Here is a 21152-nt window from a genome sequence, read left to right as displayed (position 1 = left end):
ATATTTGATACCTATTAAGCATTTAGTAGGGGTGACTTTAAACGTGACTGAACCAACCATAAAAACAATCCTGGGGGGAGGGTATTATTTTCTCTTTAATAAATATGGAAAGGGAGGCTCTGAAGGTCAAATTGGTTGTCATGTGATCTGTAAGTACAGACTTGGGCTTCAAATTGGGTCTAGCTTAGGCTGACTTTTGAGTCCTGTCCCTTTCATTAGACGGAACCAGAGGACAGTCTCTCCAACATTCTGCCACCTCATCCTGTTTCCAAACATCAATGTTCTTGGCTCAAGCTCCTCATGGTTTCCTTCCTTCCCTAGTTGCATTCACTCAAAACACTGGTCCTTCCTCACCTAGAACTTTCCTTGCTCTCTCACTCCATGCTTGGACAATGGTTGCAGAAGGGCCAGTACTTCCCAGGTATTCTTAAAACATTTCTTGACTAACAACTTCCCAATGACATTGGAACCCCTTGACAACCAACACAATGTCTGACTTTAAAATCAATAAGCCAGTGGCTTTTTGATTATAGTTTTTGCCTTTACTGAAGTTATACCTGCATAAAACTTAAGAGATTCAAATAGTTCTGCAAGAGAGAGCTCCAGTGTGCGTGTCTTTCTGTGTTTTGATCTTTGCATTGTAACCATTAACTCTTGAATTTCTACAATGAAAGCTGAGTTTATACTTCATCCTGTACCTTGGCACCCCACCCCGCAATGATATATAAGCTTCTCTTCCATTCCACAGCCTCCTGATGTTGTAAGGTGCTAATGTAGTGTACTCAACATTCCGTATTTACAATATGAAAATGTAAATTGTACTTTGAATGGAGTTCTGCAGTACTCTGTGATTACTTTTTCTTTGCTGGAATGAGTAGCTGTCTGATTTTTTTTTTCTTTTTGGTGTAGTTTTCTTTGTGTTAAGCAATCATTAAAGTTCAAACTCTGCCAAAGTTTTAAATCCCTTCCACACGTGCTAGATGACTGAGTCTTCTGTCACAATTATCTGAGGGCAGAAGCCTATCCTGGGCTCTCCCTGCAGCAGCGCGGGCAGCTGCCCTCTGCATCAGGTGGATTCTGGGATCCCCCTCTGCATCAGAGGGATTGCCTGCACTGCCCTTCTCTGCCAGACACGCTGTTTCCCACAGTCTTCTTCCTCTTTCTTGATTTACTCCCTCATTGGTGAGAAGCTCCTTTCTAACCACTTCATGAGAAAGGGGGCATAAATCTTGGTATCCCCAGCACTTGGCATCATAGGTGCCCAATAAATGTTTGCTATAGTACTGAAAGAATAAACAAAGAAAGAAAAGCAAGAAAAACATCAGCAGAGATAAGCTTATCACTAGTGTAAGAGATGAAAGGGAAACAGCTTAATGAATCAAGATAATCTGATGTTTACCTGAGCTAAGCTTTGAATTTATGATTTATGTAAGTAATAATGAAAGTTCAGGAGAACACCTGGATTTAGAGAACTCTTATCTTTTCATAAGGCAATCAGGTGCAAGAAGGCAGCTAGGCTGTGAGAGAGCTATGGAAAATTTCTGTATCTTGGTTTCTTTGTCTATTAAAAAAAAACGAAGAAGAAACGACAATACCTACTTAGGAGAACTGTTGTGTTGAGTGAGAACTAGTAGTTGCTGAGTTCTTTGTCATGCCATCTTGCTAAAAATGGCATATAACTTCAATCATTCCAGCATCTCAAACAAAACAAAACAAAAAGTATAGATTCACATTCGATGTGATAATGGCAAGAGAGGTGACATGCCTAATTCTAATCCTAAATCCCATGGTGACTTGCTGTGTGTCCTTGGGAGAGGCTCTTCCCTTTCTGAGCCTCAGTGCTTTCTTCAGTGGTGCTAGGTGGCTGGTGACTAAAGTCCCCCACCCCAGTTCCGTGGTACTATGATCTTGTTCTGGGAGATTCCCTCCCGCAGCCCAGCCACCTCCACCCAGCTGCTGTGAGCAGATTTGCCTTGGAGGTTGAAGCTGTCTTGCTCCTGGCACCAGACTCTTTAAGGCCAGGACCCCCTGGTTGGTGTCCTCTGAGGTGGACCGGGAAGAAGCAGCCCAAGTTCCATTCTTCTGCAGTGTAATGCAAAACAGATCCGGCCTTGGCTCCCCACACCAGGAAGGGGACTTCATCATCGTGAAAGCCACCTTGTCAGCGTTAGGCCTGGGTGATTAATGACTCTTTAATCCCATAGCCGAATACCTGACAAAATCCGCTTGGACCAAAAAGGCAGAACAAACCTAATTAGCCCAGTCGACCCACTCACAAGGTGTGGGTTGCTAAGGCTCCCCACAGCTCCAAGAGCAAGCCTCTCCCTGCCTGTCCCTTTCAGGTCTGTGAAAGAATCAAGTGGCCACAATGGGCACGGACTCCATTAAAAGGAGAGGGTTGGCCAATGAATAAACATGCAGGTTACCGTGTTGATATTTCACTGAATGCCATTCTGAAGTGGGGTGTTGGGGGCCTTGGAGGCCTGCGCCCCTGGTATTGTGCTGGGGGAGGGACTGGCCATTTGAAGTCAAGGTGAGGACATACTGGGGGCAGATGGAACCTGCTTTGTTTGTGAAAGAGTTTTTCTGCTATTTATGCTAATGAGTGGGAAACACTTCCCAAGCATTTCAGATGGTTCTGTAATGAGGCCCCGGCAGAATGTGCCAACATTGTTGGCCCTGGACAATTTTAAACTCCCACTCTGCACATTAGCAGCCCCTTTCTTTACAGGAAGGCCCTCGGAGGGTGAAAGAGGACAATGAAGGAAGAGTGAAAACATCACAAAGAGGGGCTTTTGTTTCGCCTTCCTTTGAACCCTCTGAAAAGCCCGCTCTCAAGGGGTGTGTTGGGCCTGCCTTTCAAGGTTACTGAACCCAGAATCCCCTGTTGTTTAGCAACATAGAAAGCTGACCTTAATTGACTCCACTTCTGAGCAGGCTTTGTAAATCACTCTGCCCCAGACTGAAATTTCCTGATGGCGTCTGCATGAGCTATGGAGTGTCCCTACATAGGCTTCCAACATGCCAGGGCAACGTGTCGGCCTTCGTGTGGACGGTGATGTATAGCTCACCCTCCCTTCTCCCTGGAATTCTCGTGAGGACCTGCCTCGGGATTAGGAGACGTTCTTCCCATTTTGCAGGTAAGAGAAGGGAGGCTCAGAGCAGTTAAGCAATCTATTCAGTTATACACCAAGAACTGGAGCTGTGATCCAAGGATTTTAGATTGTATAATGCATCAGAAGAGATACCTTCACTGATGAGTTTCTTTAAAACATTATTTTGAGCTGGGCGTGGTGGTGCACACCTGTAATCCCAATGACTCAGGAGGCTGAGGCAGGAGAATTGCAAGTTTGAGGCCAACCTGGGCAATTGAGTGAGATTCTGTCTTGAAATCAAATAAAAAGGGCTGTGGATGTAGCTTAGTGGGAGAGCTCCCTCACCCACCTGTATTTAATCCTTAGTACCAATTGATAATAATAATGATAAATAAAGTAACAAATAAACCCATATTATTTGCAGAGAAAGAAGAATATCCCTAGGTGAATTCATGATAGTATTTCCTCCATGAGACTTCTTCCACTCTACTCTAGCTGTAGGCAGCTCATTTGTACCTGCCCCACCCCTTCCTGATCCCCAAGTTGCCCAGTCCCACCAGGTAGATCTTGGGTGGGGCAGACCCGGGAGCTCCATCTTCTGTTTGGGATGACACTTTCCTGAGACCCATCTGGCCCAGGGGTGTGGCAAGGCAGGTCCACCTTGGATTTCACTTAGAAGTTCAACTTCAGTTCAGCCCTCAGAGACATGTCCACACCCTCAAAGCCTTTGAACTAGTCTTAGTCAAAGCTGACCTTGGCATGCGACCGGCTGCATAGGATTCCGTGTTCAGGAGGACGCTGTGCTTGGTTTGATACTCTGCTGTTGCCATCTTCACATTTTGGTGATTTCATGTCGAAGCTGAAGCCTCTGCTTGGAAAGTAAGATCAGATGAGACAGTAGAACAAGCGGTATATGCAATGGCAGTTCCTTGTTACCCTTGTCCACACAGCAATCTCCATGTCCCAGGGGTGCAGAAATCCAGGGGGTCCAGGAGTTCTGTGAGACCCAAGGAAGGTGTGTCATGGCCACAGTTGAGTAAGTGAAGTGGGTCGGGGTAGAGGTGCTGATGGTACTCAGAGACTAGGTTTTCCATTCAAACCTCACGGAACGATTGGATCAAAGACAGTGACATTCTAAGAAACATGAACAACCAAAGGACCCTACCATATCTTTTCTTACTTATCTTCCTTCTCTGTATCAGCCAGATGTCTATGCTGAAAATAACGATAGAGGAGATAGTTCTCCTACCATACATACCTCCTTGTCCTTCAGGTTAACCTCATCAGCAGAGAGGGCTGGAGCCTGTGTATGCATTTCCGAGAGCAAGAACCTCAGCAGAACCTCAGCAGGCTTAGTTTTCTGACTGCCACTGTTCAGGTAAGCAACGACAACAACAAAACACGTGCATGTAAGGGCTGCAAAATAAAACTCCTGTGACTTCCATGATTCTATCTAGGAGTTCAACTCCTTTGGATTTGTATTTAAGACTGGCACTGTACAATTTAAAGATAAACTGCAATTTCTGTGATCTCAGCTACTCAGGAGAATTGCAAGTTCAAATCCAGCCTTGATAACCTGTCTCAAAATGAAAAATGAAAAGGGCTGGGGATATGGCTCAGTGGTAGAGCACCCTGGGTTCAATCCCCAGAACCATAAAATTATTTTATAAATAATATTTGATTTATAAATTGAGTTGTTTTATAACTCAGTTAAAAAATAAAGATGAATAGATTAAAACTCGGTTTAAAATTTTCCATTTTCTTTACTTAGAATGACATTAATTATAAAATTTAAAAACCTACCATTATAAGTTGTGAGAAAAACCACCAGAGAAAAGGAAGAAGCTTTACATTTCAGGACCATTACCGGCACATTTCCCTTCGTTTTTGAACAAGGATGCCAGCCATTTTATTTTGCACTGGGCGTTGTGGATTATTAGGTAGGCAGCCAGGTTTCTGGCAGAAGACCTATAGAAATGAATACTGTATGTTAAGAAAAAAATCTGTGATCATAGATCTCACCATTAACTCAAAAAACTACTCTGTTAGCAGTGCTGGGCTGCTCTGCATTATGTTTGGGTGCCAGCTGGGCTGTTGAGTGGTGCTGTATTGCTCCATGGGCAAAGGGTGTTGTGGAGGAAGCCAGTGTAGCCTGACTTGCTACATGATCTTGACAAGTCACTCACCCCCAGACCTCTATTTTCTCAATCTGCAAAAGAGAGATAGCACCTGTCTTGCTGCTCCTCAGAGGTTCCCTTAAAAACAATACATAAAAAAGTGTTTCAAAAAGTTTAAGATATTGTACTTGTTTCAAGTACTTTATAATTTTTATTACCACTAAAATACTATAAAGAATCATAAATTGCTATCTTTGTTCCTTTTGGTTTGCAAATTAATTTTGAAAGAATTCCTGCCAAATTCTCATAAGCTGAAATTCATTTTTTTCCTCCTTTAAACAAAACAAATTCAGTGATAACTGTTTGGAAGGCAATATGGAAACTCAATAGACTCACAACCCCCCTTCCATCCCCACCGCTGGCAGTAATGCAATATACATCCATGTTTTTAAGAATTGAAGTGGTTTGGCCAAAATAAGGAAGTAAAATAGGGGGAAAAAGCAGAATATAAAAATTGTTTATATAGTATTCTATGATTATACAGTTGTCAAGCTTGTGTATAGAAAAATGACCAGGAAATAAACCAAAAGCCTAACAATTAGAAAAATAAATAACTTTGTATAAGAATGAATGAGCCCTAATCACACAGACCCTATCATAACATGGTCCTACTGTTTTTATCACACCGTTTGGGTAACTTCTGGATGAAAATATGTCTCTCTGAGTGTAACAGCTGTTTATAGGCAAAAGTGTGATTTCACAGGCAAAATCTGATTAACCTGATGAAGCTACAGGAAATGTGTTCATCTTATTCTTTCAGTGGAGGTTCTCTATTATATGATAAGAACTTTATGATAAATAGCAGGCTGGTGTAATAGAATAATGATTGTATTGGGAGGGAAAATGTTTTTTTTTCCCCCTGTGCCATTGGGAAAGTATCTTCTCTTAGCTTGGGCCTCAGTTTCCCCATCTGTTCCTGGAATGCTGTAGAAAGGGCTTCCCAAGACCAACATTCTGTGTTTTGATGGGTTTGTGTGACTTTCTAACCCTTAATGCCAATGTGACTCTCAGGCCCACCTGAAGTAAGGCAATAAACTCACGTGGGGCTTCCTGGTTTCCTGTTTCTAGGTGGCTAAATTGACCCAGGCTCTCAAACATCTTATGTCCTCTTTCTTGAATGGGACCATTCTCCCAGGGTGGGAGGTTTTTCTCCCATTGCTTAGAGGGATTTGCTCTGCTTGGTCTGGCCATGTCCCCAGAACACCAGCACTGGCACACTTTTAAGTGTTTGCTGGATGTCCACTTAGGGTTTCATTCTTATTTATTTCTCCTTCTAGACTTGCAAGCTCTTTAAAGACAGAGACCCTATCAGATTCATCTCTCTTTCCACAGTCCTAGCCTCACCCCCAACCCAGGTCCAGCACCTTGTAGGAGCTCAGTCGATGGACATCCAGATATTTTGAGCCAACACAAATGATGCCAACACCCATTTTTGCTGCAGTAGATGTTCTTGCTCATGAAAGTTCCCAGGCCACTTAGATTGGTCCTAGTATCTGCCTCCAGTCCACCAGTGAGAGGAATGGAGAGGCAGCTTGTGAATTTTAGGAAAGATGGGGACAACAGCTAGAAAATGTCATGTCCCAGAAAATCCTTCCTGTCTTGACTGGAGACCACACTAATCAGGACCTGTGGCTTTCCTTATTTTGCAATGGTGTTTAAAATGGCATTTGGATTAGATCCCAATCCTATGACCCAGAAATGAAAATATTCTATAAACCCATTAATAACACCTACATTCATAATAGGCTTACATAAGAAACAACCTAAGTATCTCTCTCAGCAGAAAAGGTAAACCAGTTTGTTAGATCCTCACTAGGGAATCCTACTCAGCAAAGAAAACAAAGCAAAGTTTAAGGATGAATCTCAAAAGGTAGAGAAGGAAGACACCCAGAATACTGTTGTATAATCTACTTAAACGTAGTTCTCCAGCAGACAAATGAACTGAGGGTGCTGGAAATCAGAATAGTGATTGGCAGACCATGGGGAGACATGTTCCCTCCCAGTATAATCATTATTCCATGATACCAGCCTGCCATTTATTATAAAGTTCTTATTATATAATAGAGACCCAAGGCATGGTGCTCCACTGGAAGGATAAGATTAGCACATTTCTTGTAGTCTCAGGAGGTTAATCAGGGGGCACAGGGGAAACTTTGCGGGTGATGGAAATGTTCTGTGTCCTAACTAACCAGTAGATACCCAGGTTTCATTTACCATACTCAGTGAAGAGGACTCTGTACATTTTGTCACTTTTTAAATTAAGCCTCGATTAAAAAAAAAAAAAAAAGCCACACTATTGGAGTGAAGTTTCATCTGTCTTGTGCAGACTGGCTCTGGGGTCAGAGACCAGGAGGGGAGGCTGTGTCTGGCTGGTGCAGCTGGACCACAGTCCTCACATCCACGAGGGCGGCCCCTGCACGTGGCCCATTTTTCAACTAGGCACTTTGCCGGCACTTGGTGAACGCCTGTTTCTCCCAGGGCTCTCTCCTGGGACCCTCAGAGAACTTATCTGTTTTCCCCTGGCACTTCTTCAGCTCTCAACTTTTCTCTGTTTTTTTTCTTCTCCAGGCTAATCCCCCCTGTGGTCCACCATGATTCATTGGGTGCAGTTTCCAAACCCTTCTTCCTCACAGTTTCCTTCCCCCAGGATAAGCTCCAGCTGTCCAGGGCCCATTTAAAGATAACTCTGAACACTTCTGCTGACTTCTACCTCCAAAGTGATTTTAGCAGGAGGAGGGAACTGCGAGTCTTAGCCTGAACAACCTTCAGGTTAAACGTTTGTTTAAAATGGAGCAGAGAAAAATGAAAATATGTTGGGAATCCCACACAGGCCCCTGCGAGTTGATTGACACACATTTAAGCAGACACGGTCTTTGTGCAATGCCAGGGGGCTGATACATTAATAGATATAATTTGTAGGCTCCCAAGGAGAGGTTAAAGAGGAGAGCACAGATTCCTTTGAGCTGACTTGGTGCTCCCGTGTCATCTGTCCCCAGACTTAATCAAGTTATCATATCAACCCAGTGTCACTTGGACCCCAGCTCTCTGTCTGAATGAGGGAAAAATTTGCAGACAAATTTCTAGCAGCAGGAAGTTGGTGCTCTCCTGCAAGGCTGGATGAAAAGCACCTGTAACCTCTCAAGGCCTCTCTCCTGCTCCTGCTGGGAGAGCAGTTCAAGTGGTTCCCTTATTTGATTACGCCTCTCAGGCCCTCTCTGGTGTAGGTATCCAATTCACCGCCATGCCCACTGGCTCCCCATGAAGCAGCAAACATTAGAGTCACTCTTTTGTGAAATTATGGGGAAGCTGAGTGGGCCAAGCGCTAGTGTGTGTGTGTGTGTGTGTGTGTGTGTAGAGACACACATGTGTATAGAGAGGAATGCTGTTAGAAAATTTGGCATTGATTTATGTTTACTTGATCTAGCACAGAATGACTGAGTGGCATCTCCAAATTCTCACAGTAATGATAATAAACAGTAGGGAGGGGGAAGAAAAGACTATTGCATTAAGTGCTCTCTATTATTATTTTTAAGAAGTTTGCAAAAACTTTTTAACAAGTATAACTTATAATCAATGGATCTAATTCTATTATAGATTTCTTTTCCCCATGACCATCTAATTCAAGTTATAGTACTATGTATTATTTTCTAATGAGCATATAAATTATGATCGTCTTTGTAACTTTTCACACCAGAGTTATTTATTGCTGGACCGATGTTGACGCCTTGCTAGAGTTGTGCATATCTTCACTTGTCAAGCAGATAGAAGTGCCGTGGTATGTGCTGTGGACGCGTGCCCTCTCCAGATTGCCTCTTAATGGTTTTCTTCAAAAAATTAAAAGAACATTTATGTTCCTATGTAATAACAAAAAAAAAAAAAAGGAAAAAGGAAAGGAAAGAAAGGAAGGGGGGAGAGAAAGCAAAAGGGAATAAAAACTCTGCAAGACAACGTTTTGTGTTCCTTTCAGGAAATGTCAACGCCATGGAGGAAAGGAAAGGCAACATCTTTCCATCCGCAGGTGCTGGAGACGCGTCTGTAACCTGGGAATCCAGAACCGAATCCGAGAGGCGTTTTCCCATCAGCCTGGCACTGCGGCTCCGGTGGAGCTGGCAGCGCTGCACACTCAGAATGAGACTGGACTTGCCCCGGGGACTCGGGGACCGTGCTGGGCTGGTAAGACGTGGAGTTATCATTCATCTATTCATTCCCAGTGGGTTAAAAAGGGAAATAGACCCTGCTGGACTCAAGATGCTTATCGATTCATCCCTTTAGCAGGCAAGCAGGAAGACGCGTAAGCCCCTCGGGTTTGGGGCTTCGGCTTGTGGAGAAGTCCTGCCCGGTTCCCACTGGGGCTCGGGAGCCAGAGGAGCTGGGAAGGGCGGCTGGACCCCGGGCGGGAAGCCCGGCGGCTTTTACTTTACGCCATAAAGGCCTTCACAATGTCTGCTGGAATTTCAACAGTTAAAGAGACCCCGCGGCACAAAGAGGCGCTGCGACAGTAATCGGGAAATAAATTTGATTTTCTGAATTCTTTGGCAGCTGGTGACAAAGGGCCAGGTATGGCGCCGCGGCAGGGATGATCCCTGCAGAAGGCGGCCGCGCGGCGGGGGCGTGCGGCCCCCCGAGGCACAAAGGCGACCGCGCTGGGAGCGCGCCACAAAGGAGCTGGGGCTCTGCGATGGCCGGGGGCGACGCAGGGCGGGAGTCGCCCGCCCCCAGCTAAGCGGGCTGTCCTGCTCCGCCACGCTCCCGCGCGGCCGCCAAGGCCAGAGGCAGAGGATCAGGGGCGCAGTGCTGGGTCTTCGACCTGGGACTTCAGGGGCCTCCACCGGGCCACGAGCAGCAGGAGACTTTTATAGCTTAAATCAATTCAAGAAATGTCAATTAACCCCTTGCCTAATTCAGCCTTTGGCTGGGGTTTTTCAAGCGTCATTGGGAAATTCCCTTCCCTGTGAGGGGCCCCAATTTCCCCCAGGCTCACCAAACCGAGGAGGCCCCCTTCCTTTATTTATAGGATTATATTTTGGCTTTTCTGATGTCTTTCCTATTTGTGTGTCTGTAAATGGCTTTCAGGGCAATGGTAGATCTTGTTCCTCTTTAAGAGACAAACCAGAAGTGCTAGGGAGAAACCCTAGGAAATGGTGCTGCTAGGCCTCTCAGGCAGGAATAAGGACTTCATTCATTCATGCACGCATGCATGCAAACACTAAGCATCCCCTTTCCCTCCAGCCCTTCACTGATCTTTGACTATTCTGATCTCCTCCAGTTACTTCACGCTTCTATGTCTGCTGCGTCCCAGCGCCTCTCCAGCGCTATTGGAATAGAACCTCCAGCTCCCCCACCAGCCTGGAAGCCCCAGTGAGGGAGCAGCATTCACTTTTTCAGCCACACGCCCCAGTCTCCTCACTTATGGAGATGCATGCCCGTGTTGAATTTTCTCAGCACCCCTCTTCGATGTTCCAGCAGCCACCACTCCAGAAGCACATCAAACTTGGGTTCCCTTCCTTTCCTGTTCAAAGTGAGGCAGTCCACAATTATTTGTAGGGGATGTCAAGAGTCCAGAAAAGCTGACTTGGATAGAACAAGATGTGTTAGCGTGCAGCTTGCTAATGCTTGTACCTTCTGTGGTGGAAGCAAATATGTAAGTAAAAAGAAGATGAGCATTATTTTCTTGTGTGTGTGTGTGGGGGGGCGGGGGTGGTGGTACTTGGCATTGAATCCGGGGGCATTCTTCCATTGAGCTATATCTCCAGCCCTTACTTTTTACTTTGAGACAGTACCTCACTAAATTGCCAGGCTGGCCTCGAACTTGCAATCTTCCTGCTTCAGTCTCCTGAGTCATTGGGATTACAGGCAGGTGCCATCAGGCCCAGCTAGAAACCCAGTATCCTTATCTGCTATTAATCTCCTGGTTATGACAGGACTTTTTTTTTTTTTTTTTAGTGGAGAAATGGAAGTCTCTTGCTGGACTAATTCTTCCTCAGACTGAATTCATTTCAGCAAAAGTTTCTGCATGAATCTTTCTCTCAGAATCAACAATATTAAATAATCATACCAAAACCTTTTGCTTAATTTCCTCAGAATATCTCAAAGAAACACTGTTTCCTGTTGGAGGCATTTCATTTCAGGTTGATGTCTCATTAATTTCAGAGTAATACAAGACCTGTGTGTAAATGCAGCGTTTGCAGTCAGCAGCACAGAGCCCGAAAATGAGGTCTAATTAAATGAGAATCTCCACACAGAACAAGTACCCTAGGAGTTCTAGAAAGATACATGATTCTCAGCTTGGCACAGTGACAGCAGCAGTGACAGTTTCTGTCTATGTCATATTTCTGTGTGTTATACTGGTAGCATGAGGATGTCATTGTCATGCTCATAGGATGTCAGGTATGGAAGCTTCTAGCTGTTATATTGTCTTAATTAGCTATTGCTACATAACAATGACCACAAACTTAGTGGCTTAAAATAACACACATTTATTCTCTCACAGTTTTGTAGGGTAGGAGTTTCATGTACAATTTAACTGGATCCCCTGTTTCCTGGCCTCTTACCTCTGGGGGAAATTAATGTAGCTTTAATCAGGTATGGGCCAAGGCTGGGGCTCATCTGAAACTTGAATGGGGAAGATCCACTTCCAAGCTCATGTGGTTGTTGACAGGATTTCATTCTTCCTCAGCCAGAGGCCACTGTCATTTCCTTCTCATGTGGGCCTCTCTAATGGCAGCTGACTCTAGCAAAGCCAGCAAGGGGCCAGTCATCAGAGAGAGTTTGCCAGTAAGATTGGTGTCACAACTCTATGTAATATGATCATGCGGGTGACATCCCACTGCATTTGCCATATTCAGTGGGTTAGAAACAAGTCACAGAACTTGTCCATACTTGAAGGGAGGGGATCCCACAAGGGCTTCGATACCAAGAGGTATGGACCTGGGGGCTTCCTCAGACTCTGTCCACCACATTCATTATACCCACAATTAAACTGATACCCTATAATACGGGTGTGCCCTGGTCACAACCTTAAGGTGTTAGTTTGGTGCCTAGACTCAAATCCAGGACTTTTATTTTGTCTTGTGCTTTTTCCTCTATAGAATACTGATAGCCTTCCATCATTGTAACAAATACCTGAGAAAATAAGCTTACAAAAAGAAAAGCTGAAAAAAGGAAAAAAAAGAAAAGAAAAACTGCTAGTAAATCACGGTTTTGCAGTTTTCAATCCATGGTCAATTTGCCCTGTTACTTTTGGACCTGTGCAGCACCTCATGGTGGAGGAGTGTAGCAGAGCAAATCCATTCATCTCAGGGCCAGGGAGCAAAAGAGAAAAGGAGGAAGGCACTGGGGTCTCATAGTCCTTCCAAGGGCATGCCCTTGTTGACTTCAAGGCCCTCCAGCAGACCCCATGTCCCAGTAGCTCCATGCTGGGGACCAAGGCTTTACCACACAGGCTTTTGGAGGACACTCAAGATCCAACTATAGACTATACCTCCATTATACAAACTTAAAACATAAGAAACCTCTGGCTTTGAAAGCAGGAAGTAGTGTTCACATAACAGTCTAGGTGAACTGCCTAGGTGAACTGCCACCCCCAACCCCAAATCTGTGTGGTCCTGACTACAAGGAAACACAGCTCCCCTGCCCCCACAATCATCCCTAAACCAAAATGGGAGGAAGTTTAGGAATCAGTGAAGTCAGGACATTTTAAGAATCTCAGGGTTTACTTAATCCCTGACCCTACCCACCCACCCTAATCCCCTTTCCCTGAGTTCTAAAAAGGAGAAGTGATTCATTCAAGCTCATAATGACACAGCCTGCTTCTCTTTCTTTTTAACACACTTGTAGCTATTTCAGAGAGTATATTAAGGAGTGGATGACCAATGGAACAGCTGGACTTAGGACTCACTCCTGTCCCTTCTCTCCATAGCAAACTGTAGCTCTGGGTCCACAGACCCATCCAGGCTGTGATTCCAAAAGGAAAACAACACAGCATGTTGCCTCTTAAGAGAAACTTGTCAGATCGTAAATTCTGGGTATGCAAAAGCTCGTGTGATCACTTGGGATCAACTTGGGATCACAGATATAGTATTGTGTAATACCACCTTGACTTCATCTCAGTAATTCAATAAGGCAAATGTTCCTACCTCACTTTAACGTACGTGTGTGTGTGTGTGTGTGTGTGTGTGTGTGTGTGTGTGTAGGGTGTTTCTGGATCCAAACCTTTGTCTAACTCAGTCACACCGCCTCTCTGCCTGTGTGTACTGGAGATAAATTTTCTGGCTTCAGATCCCTGCATTTGGCCAGTCTCCCAGCAGTTATGATCAATAGTTCCTCCTGCATTTATGCTCTTATAAAAGAGACCTCTGGCTGCATTCATGTTCCACCGTCCTCTGAGAATAACTGATAGAACAAATGAAAGGTTATAATGAGCCCTGTGCCTGTCCACATTAGCTTAGAGGCCCTCAATTACCTCTTCCCTGGCTTTGAGGAGTGAAATCACCCCACTTGTCCTGGTAGTTCAGAGAATATGATGAGGTTGCCTCTTGTATGGGCTAGCATGGGTTTCTGATCCTGCGCTGCCTTTGAGTTTTATTTCTGGGACCCACGTGAACTTTCTGAAGACATTCTTCCCCTTCCCTTCCCTTCCCTCTCCTCCCCTTCCTCCTTGCTCTTGCTCTCTCTCTTTTTCTATCTTTCTCTTTCTCTCACTCTCTTTTTAGTACTAGAGACTGAACCGAGGGGTGCCTTACCACTAAGCTATACCCCCAAAACATTTTATTTTTGAGACAGAATCTTGCTAAATTGCTGAGGTTGGCGTCCAACCTGTGATCCTCCTGCCTCAGCCTCCTGGGTCACTGGTATTATAGGTGTGTGCTACCACCCCTGGCTTGAAGGCACTTGTTTTTTAACAATCAGAAATATAGTTCAGAAAAATAGCCATCAAATCACTGGAGAAGAAATAAGAAAAGACATTTATTTTAGCAGTAAGATGATCTCTTCTGGAATTCATCACTAATTTGTGGATGTATTTCTATTTTTAAAGTCCAGATCAGCAGTAGAAGAACGTGGATTGATTCACACTGAATTTTGGGCTCGCTGACCTCGACATTCGCTGAATGTGGACTCTCAGGACTGTCCCTTTGCACCTGTTGCTCCTTGTCCTTGGAGTAGCTTCCAGCTCCTCTTTCTGACACACTTCTTCCTGCTGCCTGTTAGGGTCCAGCTGGACTGTCCCCTGCTCTGTGAAGCTGGCTGCAGTTCCTGCTTCCCACCCTTTCCTCACCATGCACACAGGCAGTCCCTCTCTGGACTCCCGCTGCCCCTCCTTGCAGCCTTATCTGCGGTCACTGTGTTTTCCTAGGAGGCTAACAGATGTGAGAGTGAGGATTTTGTCTCACTCATCTTCATAGGCTTTTCAGGACTCAGCTTATATTGGCTCACATCCATGGGTGGGTGGATTGTAAATCTTTTGAAGGAACATCTCTTTGATTGGCTGGTTTGACTTCTTTTTAACAAATAGCTTACTAGCTTTCCTCCTAGCCATTCCTGGCTAGATGCAGCCAGATATCTAACAGCATTGAAATGATATGGAGCTGCCAGGTACAAATACGTGCTTAAAATAAAATTAAGACCAGGCTTGGTGGCACATGCCTGTAATCCCAGCGGCTTGGGAGGCTGAGGCAAGAGAATTGTGAGTTCAAAGCCAGCCTCAGCAATGGCGAGGCCCTAAGCAACTCAGTGAGACCCTGTCCCTAAATAAAATACAAAATAGAGCTGGGGATGTGGCTCAGTGGTTGAGTACCCCTGAGTTCAATCCCTGGTACCCTGCCCCCGCCAAAAAAAAAAAAAAGAAAGAAAGAAAATTAAAACTTCTAGGTAGAAATGAGGTGCATATGAATCAGTGCACTCTGGAAATCAAAGATCATACTGCTAACATCCCCTGTTCCTCATCGTAGCTGACGCTGAGCACTAACAGAGGGTTCAGACAGCATGCTGAGGGCTTGGTATAAAATTATCACAAAGTCTCTCTCAGGTGCTGTTATGTGCATCTTGCAAATAAGAAAGTCAAGATGCAGAGTTGGGCTGTTACCCCAGGTCACCTGGCTAGTGGCAGAGGCAGGTGCTAGAGCCTGAGGTATCTCACCCAGAACCCAGCTCATGACCTCTAAAAGAAACAAAAACTGTGTCCCGGGCATACATTGGCTGTAATGCAATTCAGCATTGTACACTGCCATTGTGCTGTGATACACAGAAGAAAGAGATTGGGCCTCTGTCCCTGAAGGTTTTTTTTTTTTTTTTTTTTTTTTTTTTTTGTACTGGGGATTGAACGTGGGGGCACTTAACTACTGAGCTGCATCCTCTCCTTTTTTTTTTTTTTTTGTATTTTATTTAGAGACAGGGTCTCACTGAGTTGCTTAGAGCCTTGCTCAGGCTGGCTTTGAACTCACGATCCTCCTGCTGCAGGAGAATCCCAAGCTGCTGGGCGTGGGCCACCGTGCCTGCCTGGTATCCCTGAGGTTCTTGAATGAGGGGCAGGGATGGGAGCTTAGACAGGCACACAAGTTGTTGGAATGCAGGAGGAAATTAAAGTGTCATAAAGAAGACAGTGTGCCATGGGGGTCCTAGAGAAAGCAGGAAGCCATACAGAGGGTCAGGGAAGGCCGAATGGAGTGGGTGGCACATGAGATGAGACTTGAGGGACCATCTGCAGGAAGGGATCTGGATGGAGCTGCAGGGCCAGGTGGGAGCAGTAGTGTAGAGCCTGGAAGGGTGGGTGTGGCCAGGGCTGTGTGCCCAAGAGTTTGTGGTCAGTCTGGTGAGCAGGGCTGGGGCTATTTTAAGTTAGCCAGAGGACCTGCTGTCCAGATGCATGGAGCACTAGAGGTGGACCTGAGGCTCCAACCAGCTCCCGACCCCTCCCTCCTAGCTATCTCCACTGTTGCTTTGTAGATTTCTGCTCCTCCTACACTCACATTTCCTGTGCTCCTCCCCGTTACCCTTTAATTTTGATTTGCAAATTCTGTGGGGATTTCTTCTTACCCTTCATATATCTAAAGGGATCAGCTCGTCTTTCTGCTACCCCTGCAGCTGGCCCCACCTGGTTCCCTTCGCTCCCTATCCCAGCCCTGTGACCCTTCTCAGAACTCTCCCTGCCTGCTCCTCTGCACTTCCAGGAACACTCAGCCCCAACTTTAAAACATCACTCAAATGCTCCTTTTGGCCTCTCTAGGCCTAGGTAAACATTAAAATTCCATTGTCTATAAAGCGAATAAAAATTCAGTCATGAGAATCCATATAAGGGGCTTTTAAATGAAGTAATGCTCAAGAGTTCAGCCTGGAAGGTATTCAAGGCAAGGGGCTCAGGTCTACCATCCCCAGCCCAGATAACTCGCCCCCTCTGCCTGAATGCGCCCAGCTCATCCTCTGGAAGGTGGGCAGATGGCCCAGCAATGTGTGAGCAGCTTCGCCTCCTTCCTTCCTCCCTGTTGCAAGCAGCCAAACCTGCTGGAGAAGCCTAGGCCACACAACAGGAGTTGAGTTCACTCACTGTCTGTGCCTGGTGGCTTCTGCTCATTCATGTCTTCCATTCCCTGTGGCAAAAGGAGGTTGTGTGGAAATCCAGACATGCTCTGAAGGGGGTGTCTTGATTTATTTTTTATTTTTGGATCCCTTGTCATGGTTCCCTGCACACGGGAGTTATTCAATACGTGTTAGCTGGGTCACTCCCTTCCAGTCCACTAAACTCCACGTACTTGAAATCCTGGATAACTTGCTCTACAAGAGCAGTCCCAGGCACCCCAGCGCCTTCTGCCTGGCTCTGTAGGTCTTGTTTCCTGGAATTGTCTTTATGTGCTCAGCTCTGCTCAGACTTCTTCCTACTTACCATGCCCTGCTAAAGCTACTTGACTCTCAAAATGGAGACCTTGAGTTCAAACTACCCAAGTAAACACAAACTCCAAAGTGATGTACAAATATAGGCAAAAACATCAAGAAATGATGGATTTTCTATGAAGGATCATATGAGATAGCAATAGTAAAAGGAATGGTGGGCTAAGGAACCACTTTTAAGTATTCAGACAAAGCAAATGAAAAAGAATTGGTTATAGTAATATTAAGAGAATAGGCATCTTTCTTAAAAAGCATTGATGAGGTCTGTCTTGTAGATTTCTAGTCAGAAAACATATTTTGGTTGTATGATTTCTATTCTGTCTACTTCCAGAAATGGTTTGAGAGATATAGAACAAGTCAACAGGAAAAGAGAAATAATTCATTACATATTCGCCCAAGCTTTAAAACTGTGTGACCTCTTCTCCTCTGCCTCCCATGTGTGAGATGAAGGGGTTAGAACAGGTCATCTGTAAAGTTCCTGTTGGCACCAACAGGCTGTGGTTGATGGAGAGCAGCATGATTTCTTATAGGAGTGAGTTTACTTTCTGTGTATGTGTGTGTGTGTGTGTGTGTGTGTGTGTGTGTGTGTGTTTTAATGGAGCAGGGCACTCATTCATTACTGGCCATTCTTTAAGTATATTTTTCTCTGATTTTCCTCCAGGGTCAGGGCTGCCATCTTCACAGTAACTGGCACATAACAGATGCTCAGCAAATATCATCTAATGAATGGACAGGGAAGGCAGGTGATTTCAAAGAAGGAAATAGAATTCTCCTATTCTTGAAAGGAAATTTCCTGGGAGAAAAAGATTTTAAACCTGTCTGAACACTTTCTTCTGGGGTCTTTTCCCCTGTCATCTAAAGTTGGTGTAAGCCTTGAAGCACAGCAGGTCACCCCTGTGCTGGGTATTTTCCGTTTTTATTAGCTTTCTGACTTCTTTTGGATTCAGCTGGTGTCTTCCTGGTTATCTTGATCTCTGACAACAAGGTAATAAAATAAGCAGCTTTGCTGCTTGACGGGGAGGAGCTGTCCATGTCCACCTGGCCACGTGTTCAGAAGTGCCTGGATTGTTGTGGTTCAGGGGTTCTCACTCCTTCTGAGCCACAGAGATGTCAAGACATTTCTTCAGTGGAAAACTCAGTCATCCATCCTGATGTTTTGTCTTTAGGAGTAAATATCTTGTACATATATACATCAAGATTCTTATTGTGGAGTCTATTGATTTTATAGGGTCCAAAAAGATTCTGAAAAGTGGACACAATATGTCGAGACTAATCCCCCACGGAGACTGAGGGATTTTCTTCCCATCAGAAGAAATGTCACAGTCTTAGTTTGGTCAGTTTTTTTTTTCCTTCCTTGGTAGGAGGTAGGTAGCCTTACACCACCTTTGAATTCATTTTCCCTTTTGGAAAAAAAAAATTCATAGGATCACACAAATGGAGACCACTGCTCTGAAGCTTCTTTCTTTCTTTTCTTTCTTTTTTTTTTTTTTTTTTTTTTTTGCATTTAGCATGATGTTTCATGCACGAATTCCATAGTATCTTCTCCTTCGAGCCTGGAAAGGGTCCTAGACAATGTGGTTTCCAAGATTTGCTGACTACTGGAGTCCTAGCCAAGGGAGGTCAAGTCCTGAACAGATTCAGTGAGCAGAACCCACTCTGTAAACCCAAGTCAAGAGCCTGGAAAAAGGCTGGACAAGTGTTATGCCTTGCTTGGCGGAGCAGATAGAATGAGGAGAAAAAAAATAAACAGACAGAAGATGATGACTAAATTCAAAAAGTGAAATTCAGAGGTAGACAAGTACAAAGAGGGGTAATATCGTCACTGGAGTGAAATTAAGAAAGGGAGACCTGAATAGAAGAGGACCTGTGCAAGTGGGCCCAGTCTTTTGTTTATATAGCGGGAAACTGAGGCGAGGAAAAGGGCCAGGATAGCTCAATGTCACACAGTAAGTTAGAGACACAGCGGGGGTGGGAACCGGGTCTCCTGACTCCAGGGCTGCCCACAGGACACCATGAGGTCAGCCCAAACTTGTTCCTCTAAGATGGCGTATGTTTAGTGCAGTCAGAGGGTCAGAGAAGAAAAAGAAAGTTGGTTAGTTGTGGTTTGCCCACTGCACTGGGCCCTGTAAGCACTCTTTCTCTGAAGAGTGGTTATGAAGGTTGGTTCCACTGGCCTCCTAATTCTTCTGGAAGCTTCAGCAAAGAGAAAGGGGAAAAAAGAAGAAAAAAAAAAAAAGTAAATCTTCTGTTTTGGATCATGAGAGGAACCCAGAAGAGGCCCCACTTGAAGGCTTTCCTCGGAGAATAAGATCTTCCCCAAATCTGTAGTTTCTTTGAAGCTTTTTCTTTTAATTTTTTTTTTCAGACTTTAAATAGGAAGCAACTCAAATATTTCTTTGATGGCATGTGCTTCTTCATTTGATTGGCTGGCAGACAATATCATGAAAAATCTGACTGATATCTTCTCCTTCCTCCTTCCCTGCTCTCCTTCCCCCTGGCTGAGTCCAGGACTTCCTTTCATGCCAGGTCCTTCCTCTCCAAGTCCAAACCACGGCCTGGGGGCGCCTAGCCTATGATAGTCCTGCTTCCAGGAAGGCTGTGGCATCCGAATACAGAGAGCCAAAGGATCTACTCCTATACCGAGTCTCAGGGGGATGGGGCTGGAAGAGTCACCAAGGCTTTTGAAGGTCTTAAATTGCCAAATGAAAGAGTTTTCTCTTGATGCTCTAGACCATGGGTGGCCAGAGAAGTCTTTAAAGGAGAAGCATCATGATCAGGTTGAGTGTCTAGACAAGACTGTGGAGGAGCTGTGTCCAATTGGAGTGGCAGAGAGATGGCTGCCCAGGCTCGGGATGCTCTGTAGGAGAGGTCCTGATGGCTGGACCTTGGGTCGTGCCATAGTGACGACAAAAAGGAGATGGATTCAGTGCATATAAAAGGGAGATTCAAAAGGATCTGGCTGTGATGAGCATGGAGAGGGTGGAGGGGATTATTTGGTTGAGGAGGAGGAAGTGGGCAGGGGAAGTCCAGGAACATCAGGTTTCTGGCTGGGAGCTAGAATACATCCAATTAAGTAAGGAGGCAGAGATATGGCAGGATGGGAGCTATGAAGGAGAAGGAATGGTGCGTTCCTCTTGGGGCATCCTGAATTAAGGAGCTCTTAGGACATGCAGATAGACATGGGATAGACAGGTTTGGGATCAGGAAGGCACCACAGCTAAGCATCCGAACCAGCTAGCCAGATGGTGATGAAGCCAGGTGCAGGGGACTCTGGTGGGTTTATGCCTAGACGTATGTCCACTACCCTAATCAGAGTCTCTGTGTCCTCTACACTGTCACCCCATTGATCCTTCTGAAACACTCAGCTCAGACTGAATGTACTACCAGTGTGCACAACCTTCAGTGGGTTTTTAATGCTCAATGAAAGACTTTTTCCAAGGTCTTTCATGCCCTAGCCTCTCTCTGCTCTTCTAGAATTGTTTTTATCTCCATACAAACACCCCATGCACCTTACGAATTAAACTATATCTTTTCTTGAATATACTCATTCTTTTCTGTTTGCTCAGGATGTTTCTTTCACCTTTTCCTCTTGAAAGCCTATCCTGTCCACAGAGAATCAGATGAAATCTTCCTTGGTCACCTGCCCCCCTATAGTGATCTTTTGGGTCCTTATGCCTCCTGATTTGAATTGTGACATCCCTCCATGTACCATGGCCACATGGTTGTGATCCTCTTCAGCTCCCAAAAACAATAGGGCTAAGTTTCATACCACAGGCCTCAAGGAAGGGATGTAAGGAAATATAGAACTAGGAGAATGATTATTAAGACAGACCTTGGCTTTTGAGTTTTAAAAGTCAAGGATATGAAGTTCTAAGGACTTGGACTTTTGAGTTTACATTTTATGTGATAAATAATAGATTATTTGGAAACAGATGTGAAGCCAGACTTCCTAACTCCCAGATTAGAAGCAGATTCTCCAGATTGAGTGAAAGGAGAATTG

At 44.9% G+C, this 21152-nt stretch overlaps 1 long non-coding RNA gene across 10 annotated transcripts in view; it reads left to right on the top strand.

The window, feature by feature from the left end:
* Positions 1 to 21152, top strand: part of LOC110599486 (uncharacterized) — a 131795-nt gene that overhangs the window by 94866 nt on the left and 15777 nt on the right. For 5 of the 10 annotated variants that reach the window (XR_013436783.1, XR_013436784.1, XR_013436786.1 and 2 more), the window contains 4 exons: positions 2962 to 3140; positions 4369 to 4473; positions 9240 to 9829; positions 10539 to 10913. This is a non-coding gene — a long non-coding RNA (uncharacterized LOC110599486). Of the gene's footprint in view, positions 1 to 2937; positions 3141 to 4368; positions 4474 to 9239; positions 9830 to 10538; positions 10914 to 11215; positions 14263 to 21152 lie in introns of those variants that run through there. The other 5 variants (XR_013436788.1, XR_013436785.1, XR_013436787.1 and 2 more) reach the window with 5 other exon arrangements.

Source organism: Ictidomys tridecemlineatus, chromosome 3 (assembly GCF_052094955.1).
Source record: "Ictidomys tridecemlineatus isolate mIctTri1 chromosome 3, mIctTri1.hap1, whole genome shotgun sequence".
Taxonomy (NCBI): domain Eukaryota; kingdom Metazoa; phylum Chordata; class Mammalia; order Rodentia; family Sciuridae; genus Ictidomys; species Ictidomys tridecemlineatus.
This window is presented reverse-complemented; position numbering and strand designations above follow the sequence as displayed.